Here is a 13180-nt window from a genome sequence, read left to right as displayed (position 1 = left end):
ACAATCAGTAATACACTTCTTTATATGCAGTGCCCCCAGAGGAAAACCAACCCTTGTTTGGAAACCAGTTTAATCTCAAACATAACAATCAGTGGACCTCAGGCAGACAGTTGGAGCTCTTACGTATTTCTGAATCTGTCCCTCGTGTGTCCAAGTGTCTTGACCGGTCATTCTATCTTAGCTAAAAAAGGACATCTTGTCTCTTGGATAGGCTCTGGTCTCGACTTGGGACCTGCTATGATAAACACCGTTCTAGGCAACTGTTTCTGTCAGGCTCCACGTCATCTATCCTTGGTGGGAAAATGCAAAGTCATAACATATCCAGTTGTCTCCTACAAAGAGATCACACTGAGGACAGATACAGGAACCAAATACTCTGAGAGGCATTGAAGATATTATTATGAATAATTAATACGAAAATCATTGGTTACATGTAATTTTCCCATTACATTCCCCCCTTTTGATTACATACTAATCACAACACAATTGAAAATTACTGAAAAGACAAAAAAAATGTTTTTTTGTGATGACTTTAAACCTCTTAGTTCAAGCTACCACTACATCTTAGTCTAAAAGAAAGATGAGAAGTAAAATGGAATTTATGAATCAGGAACTACTGAAATTTGGAAGCTGAGTCTGAGTTAAATTCGTCGTCTTTGTAGGTGGGCAGATCAAACAGACCAAGATCATCATCATTTACTTGCACTGCCTGATACTGAACCCTTTCAAAAGTAAACAAAGAAAATAATCATTCATATTAATGGGATAATACAACAAATGCTTCAAAACAGAAACAGATCACAGAGATTACTGGAACCACAATATTCCCCATCCAAGCCTTCCACCCCTCCCCAAATATCCAAGCGCCCCAGACACCTAAAAACAGTGTGAGGGACATTTTGAGCCCTAAGACTAGTGGCGAGGTGGTTTAGCTGATGGACGGTGTCAGTGAGGTTACCTTCAATGTCTGGGATTAATGCGCAGCATTGATCACCTAATACATGGCAGTAGCCCCCCCCCTGAGCTTCTAACAGTAAATCTAGACCCATCTGGTGCTAAAGTAACATGTTACGCATAGCTCACAAGGTTTTAGGAAAATCGCTGAACCCTGCAAACATGACGGCGGTCAGATTTTCCAAACTTTCATGTATCTTATCAATATCATGTACGTTATTAACTAAACCCTACCACGGAAGAATTCCCGAAACAAATTTGCTACTGTAACTCATCATTTTACATTAAGCTCTTAAAGTAGAGTGCAGTCAGTGCACAAATAGTTAATTAGGTTTAGCACGAGTGGTTTTATGGGTGAAGCCCGTTTCTGTGAGTGGGGAAACAATTAATCATTAATCAACATTAATCATTGATCCCTACATCGTGTGTAAATTTGCTGATTGAACCCAGTCATACGTTGGAATATGAGTGCGTTGTCTTTGTCAGAAGAAAGAACTCATTTATTTTGCACAATGTTAATCATTTGAGTTGATTTTGTCATTTTTGGACTGAAAGTAATCGCATGGTTGCAACAGAAAGGTAGTTGATGCATTAGCTACTACCATGAAGTCTGTTGTCTTAAGGTTGTTGTTTTGTTTATATTTCTCGTACCCCGGTTTCCAATACTGTCTAGAGAAAGGTGAAGAGCGCTCTACTCTTTTTACCCCTTTATTTGATGACTGAAAACTGAGTGTGCGTGTGTACCGTGCATCTGTAGTAACATTTAATGGGAGAAGAAGTGGTGTTAGAATAAATGATGTCAGATTTATCTCTATCATATCTGTCTAACAACAAAAATGCTACCCCCACAGACACAGACAGGACACAGAGAACAAGAATACATTTTGAACCCCCCACAATGTGAGGCGGATACCACGTCTGTCTTTTCTTGTGCCCTTCCATCGTTGCAGCAAGTCTGCTGCTTCAGGGGTGTTGTGCGTGTGGGTGACTGGATAAGTGATGCAGGATCAGGCTGTCGACCCGGCTGTCTTGCTTCTGGTGCCGTGGATTTCTTCTGGTGTCAGAGGTTCGTCCACTAGCACATGACACACCGTCGGAGTCAGTCTTTACCACTGCCTCATTTCTGGTGTGTTGTGTTGCAACGTTGGTGACACAGAATGCCATCTGTCAGGCCACGGATTTCCGGGCGTCTGGCGGGACTGGCTTGTCCCCTGGTCCTGGAACCCTCTTGCAGTGTGGTGCGTGGATCCACGGAGCCCTCTCAGCAACCTTCACTGCTGTGGGTGACCAGAAGAACCTGGAAGGGACCTTGCCAGCGTTTGGATTGCCAGTTCATCCTCCTGTAGTTGTCTGTAGCAGACACCTGGATTCTTATGGCAGAGAGAGCAGAAGACAGTTGTACACACTACTCTAACATATCATGCTCGCACAGAGCTGATGAGGGAAGGGGTGCTCTAGAAGCTTCTAACCCCCACACTGGGTGGTCTGCCGAAGAGAATTTCAAAAGGACTGAGGTTACTGCGCGTTCTTACCCTTATTCACATGTACATAGTTTTGTTCTTAACGTGCCGTTATCGCTTGACAACCGACTTGATATTATTAATAATATATAATATAATAATTTCTGTCATTTAGAGCTTTTGCTAACACTGAAGCAGTTTGTTTTGAAGCGGGAAACACCTCCACCCATTTTGATCAACCATCACCAAACAAAACTTTTTCACCTGTGACGGTGTGAGATCTACAAATTTCATCATGATATGTTCAAATGCCCGCTTTACAAAATTTTCCTTTTCTGCAAATGATGTAAAGGCCTTTGTGTACCATGTTTTCTTTAACAATACTAGCACTCGCCCCTTTGACACATGGTCCCATGGGCCCATGTGTCAACTTTGCAAAATGTGTGAACAAATGGTGTGGAAGGCAAGGTGTTGGATCCGGCCCCTGCCAGACATCCTCTTTAAAGGTGCACTCTGGCCTTTTCCACTGTATTCTGCAGCTACTGATTTTGCAAGTGAGAGATCAGTCAGCTGCACTGTGTGTGTGCAGAACATTTGTATTAGCCTAGCTAAGATGGAACTAAAATCACTGATCAATTGGTGATGCAAAATGGGCTTACCATAAGACTTTAGGAAGTTTCAGTGTTTCCACAATGCCCCAAAATCATGTACAACCCCAGAAGGCGTACCTGGAGTCTGTGTAGGTTGTTACAGACGAACCTTCAGCCAGTTTTACATGCTTCAGTGAGAGCAACAAGTTCAGCAGCCTGCATAGAGAAGTGTTTGGGAAGAGGTTTAGCAATTAAGGTTTCTGAATCTGATACTACAGCAAACCCTACCTGTCCCTGTCCGGTGTCAGGGCAGCGTGAGGCTGACCCATCCACCTACAAAACCAGATCTGAGTTTGGCACTGGTGTGTCAGTCAGATCTGGGCGCGGAGCACAGGTGTGTTGCAACTCAGCCAAACAGTCATGTGGCTTTCCCTTTCCTGGCGTAGGAATAAGAGAAGCAGGATTAAGTGCTGTAAAATGTTTAACAGTGACATTAGGCATATCAAGCAGACATGTGTGATACCATAGATATCGTGCTGCAGATAAATGTGAAGGTTGTTCTCCAAAAGGATCAGAGAAACTACATGTGGCACTAACAATGTTAATGGAGCTAAAATAGGCCACAGGCCTGAGCCTGTCACCGTGAGGCTGCAAGAGAACAAACGTCATGCAGCCCAAATGTTCACCCACTGTCTGAATGAATGGAAGTTTAGGGTTTGGCAAACCTAAGGTTGGAGGGTTTTGAAAAGCTTTTTTAAGATTTACAAACGCCTGGTTCGCTTCGATCGTCCACGTGACGCGGTCATGTGCAGATAGATTTTTGCCATGCATTATGTCAGCTAAAGGTTTAACTAACTGAGCAGAATTTGGGATTAAAACACAACAATAGGAACACATCCCTAGAAATGACATAATTAGTTTCTTCGTTTCAAGTTTTGGGAGGAAAACTATTTCTCAATTCGAGATGAGGACAATGTTTTCCCTGACGCTGAAATGTCATGACCCAAAATAAAAAAAATAAAAAAAATAATGCACTTCTTTTTTTGACAAATTGCAGTTTGGCTAAACTAGCTTTGTGCCCTTCTGCTGCCAGGTGGCACAACAGTACAATAGTGTAATAGTTAATCTTTCAAGGCTCTCTCTCAGTGCTTCGTTGTAGACAGTTGGGCTGTCAATAAAAAATCCTTATCCTAAACGTGTGAATGTGTAGGCCTTACCATCACATAAGAAGGCAACCCAGAAAGGCTGTCTTTGTTCACGGGACAACTGAAAAAAAGCGTTAGACAAATAAACAACAGAAAAATATTGTGCTCCCCCCACACTGGAATTCCTTGAATTTAGTGTACGGTTTGGCACATTGGGAGCACGTGCGTGGACCGCTGCATTTACTGCTTTGAGGTCCTGAACAAAACGCTATTCGACCGGTTTTCCCTTATCACGAATTTTCTTGACAGGGAAATAGGCGTGCGAAACAGGTGAATCAGGACATGGAACAATAACTCCTGCTTTTAAAAGAGAGTTAAAAACCGGCCTGATTCCATTGATTGCTTCTTGTTTCAGTGGGTACTGATGTTTTTTGGGCCTGAAGTCTGAGCGAGGAGTGATGACGACAGGCTGACAATTTTTTATGAGCCCCACGTCATACTTATGCGCTGCCCACAGGTGATTCGGCACTTGGGACAGCAGCGGAGAGATATCTGAGGGTGAAACAATCACAGAATTATTCAAAAACGTGCGTGTGTGTGTTTCAGCTTCTTTCCGCTGGAACACACTGCGTGTGGCTGTCACCCGATGCGACAGGAGCTTCCGATAAGCTCCCGTGGAGGGGGAGGTGTACACATTCCCTTCCACGTTTCCAGTAAAGTCAGTCAGTCAGCTGGTCACAGTCCCGGACAAACTGTCCCAAGTTTCTCCACTGATCTGTGTGAGATTTGGACAAAGAGTATATGAGCATGAGTGCTGGATTCTGAAAACATTCTCTTCTTATCAAGGTTACTTCTACTGCACATCTATATTCATGCCAGTATATGTAAGCACACTCAAGCTCATCTGTATCTTCTTTGAGAAAAAAAAAATCTTCAACAAACATGTCATCTTTTCCTGATAAGACAAAATAAGTGCCATGTAGGTTTAGTTCTGACATGAAGTCAGCAAGGGGTTAAATAACATCTCTGGCCTCATGCAGCAGGCTTGCAGCATGACCCAGAGAGAGATTCACCACTGAAAAAATCAGCTGAGATGTGTGTGTGTGTGAAAACAATGAGTCAGGCTGGCTGTGACTTCTAATCTCACAACCTTGAGACCTGTAGGAGTTTGAGAAAACTCCTATGCCGAACATTAGATCCCTACCTAACAAATTCACAGGACACAGGAGAGAGCAAAAACGAACATGTTGCCCTTCTCTCCTGCTCCGAATCATTTAGATCCCTATGTACACACATCATGAGGTTGAAAATCTTTCTGGGACAACTGCTCCACTTGCACTCCTGCACAGAACAATTCCACCAGAAAGCTTTTGATTCAAAAATAAAGATTTTTGAAGCACATAATTTGTTGCACCTAAAAAAAACCAACTACATACACTCTAAACACAAACCCAAACCACAGATTATGCTTCTAAACCAACTCTACACCCCTTCCATGCACCTTTTAAAATTGTAGCAGCCAATTTATACACCTCAGATAAAAACATTACATAAGTAGGAATACCTTCTAAATGTTTTTTTGTTCTAGGTGACAATATTGCGTCTAGAATTCTCCCTATCGTGTGAGGAAGAGTGTGATGTTTATGGGCTGTAGCGTGTGAAAGCATTTACTTCTTTGCAAGCAGATTAGTTAGTGTGTTTTGCATTTTTACTTCCCTTATCCGGTGCAGACTGGCTCAGACTCTCCACCACTCCCGTTCCCCTCCTCCCTTTCATCCACCCGTTGCTGGCTGTAGGTGCGGTCCCCAGCTGGGGGACCCCTCGGTTGTCGTCTCCCTTCTGTATTTCGGGATGGGCATTTGTCTGCCCAGTGACCTCTTCCTCCGCAGTTGAAACATGTGTCTCGGTCCACTGCTGGCCCTTTGCCCTCCACCTCGTCCTCTGCTTCTGGCCTCCCGGTTTGCCTCTGCTTCTGGCCTCCCCCTGTTCAGCCAACGTTGACACTGACAAAGTTATTTTTCTTCTGTTTCTCTTCTTGTCAGCCTATTCAGCTGATGTAGCATTGGATGACGGTACCCGATGCTGCTGTTATTGTCAGATGTAGGTGGGGGGGAGGCCGTGGCTGCTTGTAGAGAGAGAGCTTGCAGCGAGGTGGGGGCTGTGTGGGATCTGGTCCGCTCCTGGTGCTTGCTTCTGTGGGAGACACAGACGGTGTTTCTCCCTTCGGCCTGGATGTTGGAGGAGGGTAAGGTGGTGGTTTGAGCAGCTGATCGCCATCTTTAAGACTCGGATAGAGGGAAAATGCATTAGTGACAGTGTTCATTTCTCCTTTCTGTGTTTCAACAGCATTATCTGTTCCCTCCTTAGTTACTAGTTTTTTCATCTGTTTTCTTTCCCTACAAGTGGCTTCTTCCATCCACTGACTAAAACATTCTTTGGTTTTCTCTATTTGAATTAAATCCTGGGTGCTAATTGTTTTACCCTCTCTGAGTAATTTTTCTTCTTCTTCTAAATCTTGTTTTAGCATCCTAAGTTTCCCTGTGCTCAAAGAGCCATTTTCAGGGAAGCCATGCTTAGTGGTCCAATGAACCAAACAATCTAAGGTTTGTGGACCATATCTTTTCACCATTTCATCAACCACTGGACCTGAGGGAACGTGTGACCTTGTGCTCTTGTTGCCCATTTCTTCCCTAGGAAAAATAGTTAAACAAGCAGCCGAAGTACTTCTTTACGTATAATCGTCACTATACGGCCCAGTTTAGTTCTCGGTAAACTTTGTGGGAAAACCTGCAAACAGCTGTAACTTACTTTAAGCTACAATAACTGTTTATCTGTGATAGATTTTTTTGTCATAAAATCTACTCGTCACCCCGTCCTATTCCTGTGTTTGATGAAATGATGTCAAATTAGTGGTTTTATTCTGTTCAACAACCTGGATGTTAAACAAAAAAACCTTTTTCTCCTGTTTTGTACAACCCAAAGTTTCCCAAAACAAAAGATAAAACTTTCACCAAATAGTCCCAGTGAAAACCTTGGTCAGTCTTTGTCTCATACAGTGTCTCAATATCCAATTCAAATTTTGTTTGAAAATTGAAATTCTAACTTACCCCCGCTGTTTGAAATTGCTTCCTTTTCGTTTGGATTTCATAGTGGAATCAGCGAGCCCTCCGCGGTTCTGACCCTCTTTCTCTCAAAGATGTTTTGGCGAGGTTTAGAGGCAGGTGATCCTCAGATCCCTGGATGGCCTGTCATCAGTCACCAGCGGAGTCCCAATCTGATCCCTCCTTGAAATCCTGCCGACAACTCCAAGTTTGTTGTGGAAGTTTCTGTTCAGCGAGGGAGGAATTTGTGAATGAAGAAGAGACCTTGTTGAAACAAAAATAAAGACAGGCTGAAACTGGATTAAAAGTTTGGATATTCGGTGAAAGAGTTTAATTATTTTCTCGAGAGAACAATCAAACAAAATGACGAGAATGGCAGTTCACAATGCAACAGAGTAACAAGGTGACATTACACATTCTGGTAAATACAATCAGTAATACACTTCTTTATATGCAGTGCCCCCAGAGGAAAACCAACCCTTGTTTGGAAACCAGTTTAATCTCAAACATAACAATCAGTGGACCTCAGGCAGACAGTTGGAGCTCTTACGTATTTCTGAATCTGTCCCTCGTGTGTCCAAGTGTCTTGACCGGTCATTCTATCTTAGCTAAAAAAGGACATCTTGTCTCTTGGATAGGCTCTGGTCTCGACTTGGGACCTGCTATGATAAACACCGTTCTAGGCAACTGTTTCTGTCAGGCTCCACGTCATCTATCCTTGGTGGGAAAATGCAAAGTCATAACATATCCAGTTGTCTCCTACAAAGAGATCACACTGAGGACAGATACAGGAACCAAATACTCTGAGAGGCATTGAAGATATTATTATGAATAATTAATACGAAAATCATTGGTTACATGTAATTTTCCCATTACACTAGCTCGTAGTGCTCTTTAGCAACTAAATCCCTTGTTTGTCATTTCCAACTTTACCCCCCAGGACAAACTCTACAAAAATGTACATCTATAAATAGCCAAATGATGAGTAATTATTGTTTCAACATGTGTGTAAGTTCATCTATAGTCATCATAGTGTCAGTCAACTACAGCAGTAATCAAGCTCTTGTTGTTGATTTTCTGTTTTTGCTTGCTAATCATTTTTCCTTGAACATAAAAATTGTCCCTGAAGGACAGAATCAGCAGTGCTAGATAAACCATCCATAAAATGTTCATTTGTTAGTCATTAATCAGGGAAAGCGGGAAAATATTAGTAGAGTTGATATTCAGAGTTCCCACTATGCTTTCACAACAACAAGGCCCTACTGCTACCAAGTGGCCGTGATCGTATAGTGGTTAGTGCTCTGCGTTGTGGCCGCAGCATCCCCGGTTCAAATCCGGGTCACGGCAGCTTTGTAAAGCAAGTTCTCTGTTATGCCTCCAAATTGTTCCATCCTCCGCTTCATTTTACATTGATAGAAACTTCAAAGCAGGGGGGGCCAACTAGTCAAGGAACAGCAAGAGACTTGGTATTTAAGAATACAAACTGACTATGTGACAGATATGTAATCTGTCATGTCCTGCCCTCTGAAGCTCTAGCCAGGAGCCATTCCTCGCCTAAAACAATATGAGTCATTCCAGTAAGTGAAGAGGAAACTCACATCTACAAAGATAAATTTCGTAGATGAGACTCCCTGATGGTCTAGTGGCTAGGATTCGGCGCTCTCACCGCCACAGCCCGGGTTCAGTTCCCGGTCAGGGAATGGTCAGGACTTGAAAGATTCAGGTGTGATGTTTGAAAGAATAAGTTCCTGGACTTGTTTTTGGTTCATTTAGATTTGTCAAATTCTTCCTCATTAGTTTAACGCTAGAACCCCAACACTTTTAAAGAGGACCATTTCCTTTAAATCAGACCCCCGACAGAGGATGTATCCTTTTGTCATCATTGATGGGTCATAAACACTTCATCTGCCTCTATCTCAATAACAATTCTTTTCAGTTTTTCAAACAGTAACTTGTAATGAAAAATTACATTTAACCAATGATTTTCATATTAATTATTCATCATAAGATCTCAAATGCCTCTCAGAGTACATGACTTCTGTATCTTTCCTCAGTGTCTTCTCCTTGTAGGAGACAACTGAACTTGTTATGACTTTGCATTTTCCCACCAAGGAGGGCTCGCTGATTCCACTCGGAAATCAAAACGACAAGGAAGCAATTTCAAACAGCGGGGTAAGTTAAAGTTTCAATTCTGTTGGATAAATGATTTGAATTGGACATTAAGACAGTTTGTGAGACAAATATTGACTGTGATTTAACTGAGGGATTCGGTGAAAGTTATCTTTTGTTTTGTAAAACTTTGGGTTGTGTACAAAACAGGAGAAAAGAGAAGCTAGTTTTTTTTCCAATTCTTCTGTTCACACTTGGCACTATTTCACATCTTTTGTCTGTAGTACTCTATTCTGTCAGGGCTTAATTCTATCTACCCGACCTCTTCTTTATTTTCTTGTTCTGTCTTGGCAAGAAGTAATATGCTTTTGAGTTGTCTGTCCATCTCTAGATCAGAATCAGAAACCCTTTATTGATCTGTGAAGGGAAACTCTAGAAAAGCCTGCTCCTTCGCGCCGGATTTGAACCAGCGACCTAAGGAGTTCAGATTTATGCCTCTACAGTCCTACGCGCTACCAACTGAGCTATCGAAGGACGACAATGTATATAAACACACTTCCTATTCATGTGAATGTGATAACACAGGACCCCCTGGAGGGAATTTCTGACTGGGCCTGAAGCTCAGTGATAGAGCGCACTTCACAGTCTCAATGCCCAGATGTATTACAAGATTTGAAGTGAACTTTGTATCGTACAGCGATGGTGGTATAGTGTTGAGCATAGCTGCCTTCCAAGCAGCTGACCTGGGTTTGATTCCCAGCCATCGCAGTAGCTTTCTTTGAGTAATGTTGCTTGCTTTTTTTTACAAGAAGTCAGCAGAAAGGTTACTTGCCCAACCTGGTTTGATAAAACATTAGATATCTTTGGGCTGCACGATTATGGCCAAAGTGATAATCACGATTAGTTTGATCAATATGGAGATTATCACAATTATTTGTTGATTTTCTACTCCAAAGTGCTGGAAAGGAAGGTTTCACCATCGTTGAACTTCAGGTTAACAAGGAACAATCTCAGCAAGGTGATGGATTATTCTAGTTACTTCACCATGTTCAGGCCAAATGACACAGCTGTGACATCACATTGGTTGGCTTCCAGCAATGTGATGTATTAAAATGGCAGTGGTGGGATTTGAACCCACGCCTCCAGAGAGACTGGAGCCTTAATCCAGCGCCTTCGACCACTTGGCCACACTACCTGCAAACATCAGCTCTCCACATTGTGACAAACACCGGCATCGTAACTAAAGATATGCTTGGTAATGGTATTGGAAAAAAAAACCTTTGCAAGGAAATAGCCAATACTTATTAAAAAATGTTATCACACTTTGTCATTTTTCTCTGGCATTGTTGATTATTAGAATATTGTAACCAGCCTTAAGTGAGTAGGCTTAGGTCTGTGTGAATATGGGCCAATCATTTATGTGGGCTGAACTTGTGAACATCTTCTTTTGCATATTAACTGTAAAGAGCCATTACTCCTCCAACTGCCAACTATTGTTCCAGAGACAATAGGATATACAGTTTTAGATTGAAAGGTAACTGTCAAAGAAGAAAGACTACACGGAAATACCTCAAGTGATCAAAACAGTTTGCCAAAATTCGCAGCATATAAAACCACTCTTTAAAATATGTTCATGTACCATTCAAAAACAAAAGTACAATCATAAAACATATACTACTTAGATACTGCAGCCATCCTGATCACAACCACGGGGGGATCTGCATGTACTTTCTTACCAGCAAGTTTCTGGAGGTTCAAATGGCATCTTTAGATGGCGGCCAGGGTGAAACACTGATTTGCAAAGTGTATAGCTGTAAATCTGCTTCCTAAAAACATAACAGATCCGGACTCCTCTCCCTATTTCTCTTTTCATCACTCTTTTTGCCTTACCTCTATTAGCAAGTACAGTTCGGCAAAATTAATCTTTGCGGTCATTGGTATGCAGGTCACTTGATGTAATACAAGCAAATACATAGGCCCCCCCAACAGTTTTGTGATACGTGGCATGCAACTGTATGTCAATGATCAAGCTTGTTGCTGGGACCAAGAAACCACCAAAAAATGACTGATATCATCAGTTCCAAAATTTTCTTGGATGCCAAATATTTGAATTCAAAGTCAGAATCCAATGACATGTAAGAACAAGACAACGCACGTCCAGCTTCTATCACCAGTCAGCCATTGCACCCCACTGCTGTTGTATGTGGACTGTGGCTTCTGCGTCAGTGAGGGGTCCAGCAAGCTGCAGACAAAGTTCGGGGAGTGGCCAGACCAAAGGAGGCCACCATCAGCCTCATTGAGCGGCTACTGCAGGAGCTAGGAGTGGCAAACGGGAGGGACCTCATGGGGTTGCCACTGCAGGACCAGGTGCGCTTGGAGCAATCTGGCATGTGCAGCAACATGTCAAGTGCAGGACCTGCCTGGCTGGTAGCAGCTTTCTGCTTGTTTCTTTGAGCTAACTGTATTAGCTTTAGCCTGGCTGGTAGCAACTTTCTGCTTGTTTCTTTGGGCTAACTATATTAGCTTTAGACCAGCTGGTAGCAGCTATTAAATCAGCTATTTATTTGAGAAGTGGGAGAACTTGCAAAATAGCAGGGTGTTCAAATACTTATTTTCCTCACTGTATGAGGAAAAATGTCTTTTTAAAAGGCAGAAACCTCAGACTAAAACTGTCTCATGGTGGGAAGTCATCTGACACAACCAGTTGGGGGAGAGGGTGAGAGAGAGAGAGAGAGAGAGAGAGAGAGAGAGAGAGAGAGAGAGAGAGAGAATGGAATGAAAAGATGACCAGTGGTAATTATGGCAGCAGTAAAGGTAATAGAACTATTACTAATATAAGTAGCAGTAGTAGTGCAGGGCGTAGCAGGGACCACAGCAGCAGCTGCATCCACTACTGAGGTGCCACCACAATTCAAGGAAATCTGAGAGTGGAAAAAGCACAAGGGCTTCTGGAAAGAAGCAACATTAGTTACATGCATGCTTTTTTCAAGAGGATAGCCTACACACATGCATGCAGGGGGCACCCAGATTTGAACTGGGGACCTCTTGATCTGCAGTCAAATGCTCTACCACTGAACTATACCCCCACACACCCTATGATGGATATGCTTATAGTGCAGCAAAACAATGGCTGGGCCTCCACCATGTGGTTACCTTCACAGTCTGAGAAAGTATCCAAATCTCATCTACTGTATGAAAGGGAGTTACAGTTTTTAACAATTGCTATGACAGATTTTTCAATACTTTTAACAAATTTCCAAAATTTTTAACACAGTTAGCACTGCATCCGCATGTGTAAGCTATACTATTACAGTTTTTTACAATTCCTATGACAAATTTTTCAATACATTTAACAAGTTTCCTAAACTCTTAACACACAACACACACAAAACACACAACTGGCAAAACAGTTAATTTCATGCTCAAAATCCACATTGTTAAACTAAACTCCAAAAACTAATTTCACAATACAATAATACACTAACACTACACACTATGTCTAAAAAAACACTGCACATGTTTCAAAATCAAAAATATTCCAAACACTAACACATGTTCTCTTCCAACAGGAACATTTAGTCAATCATAACACAGTGACAAAAGAAAACACTATCATCAGCTAACTTCATTATTTTAGATGTGTCAGGTATGCCCTTATACAATAGACAGTATATTGTATTGATCATAGATTGTGTTTTGAACATGCATTTTCAATTCAATTCAATTCAATTTTATTTATAGTATCAATTCATAACAAGAGTTATCTCGAGACAATTTACAGATAGAGTAGGTCTAGACCACACTCCAGAATTTACAAGGAC

The 13180-nt window shown here is 42.0% G+C and overlaps 3 non-coding genes across 3 annotated transcripts; 1 reads left to right on the top strand and 2 right to left on the bottom strand.

Annotated features, from left to right (window-relative positions):
• Positions 1 to 8525: 8525 nt before the first annotated feature.
• Positions 8526 to 8597, top strand: trnah-gug (transfer RNA histidin (anticodon GUG)). Its single transcript has one exon. It is a non-coding gene; the product is annotated as a tRNA-His (tRNA).
• A 1875-nt stretch (positions 8598 to 10472) lies between these two features.
• trnal-aag (transfer RNA leucine (anticodon AAG)) lies at positions 10473 to 10554 on the bottom strand. Its single transcript has one exon. It is a non-coding gene; the product is annotated as a tRNA-Leu (tRNA).
• A 1819-nt stretch (positions 10555 to 12373) lies between these two features.
• trnac-gca (transfer RNA cysteine (anticodon GCA)) lies at positions 12374 to 12445 on the bottom strand. Its single transcript has one exon. It is a non-coding gene; the product is annotated as a tRNA-Cys (tRNA).
• Between the last annotated feature and the right edge of the window lie 735 nt (positions 12446 to 13180).

Source organism: Etheostoma spectabile, unplaced genomic scaffold (assembly GCF_008692095.1).
Source record: "Etheostoma spectabile isolate EspeVRDwgs_2016 unplaced genomic scaffold, UIUC_Espe_1.0 scaffold00006480, whole genome shotgun sequence".
In the NCBI taxonomy this organism is placed as follows: Eukaryota; Metazoa; Chordata; class Actinopteri; order Perciformes; family Percidae; genus Etheostoma; species Etheostoma spectabile.
The sequence above is the reverse complement of the archived record's forward strand: the minus strand, read 5'-3'. Positions and strand labels throughout refer to the sequence as shown.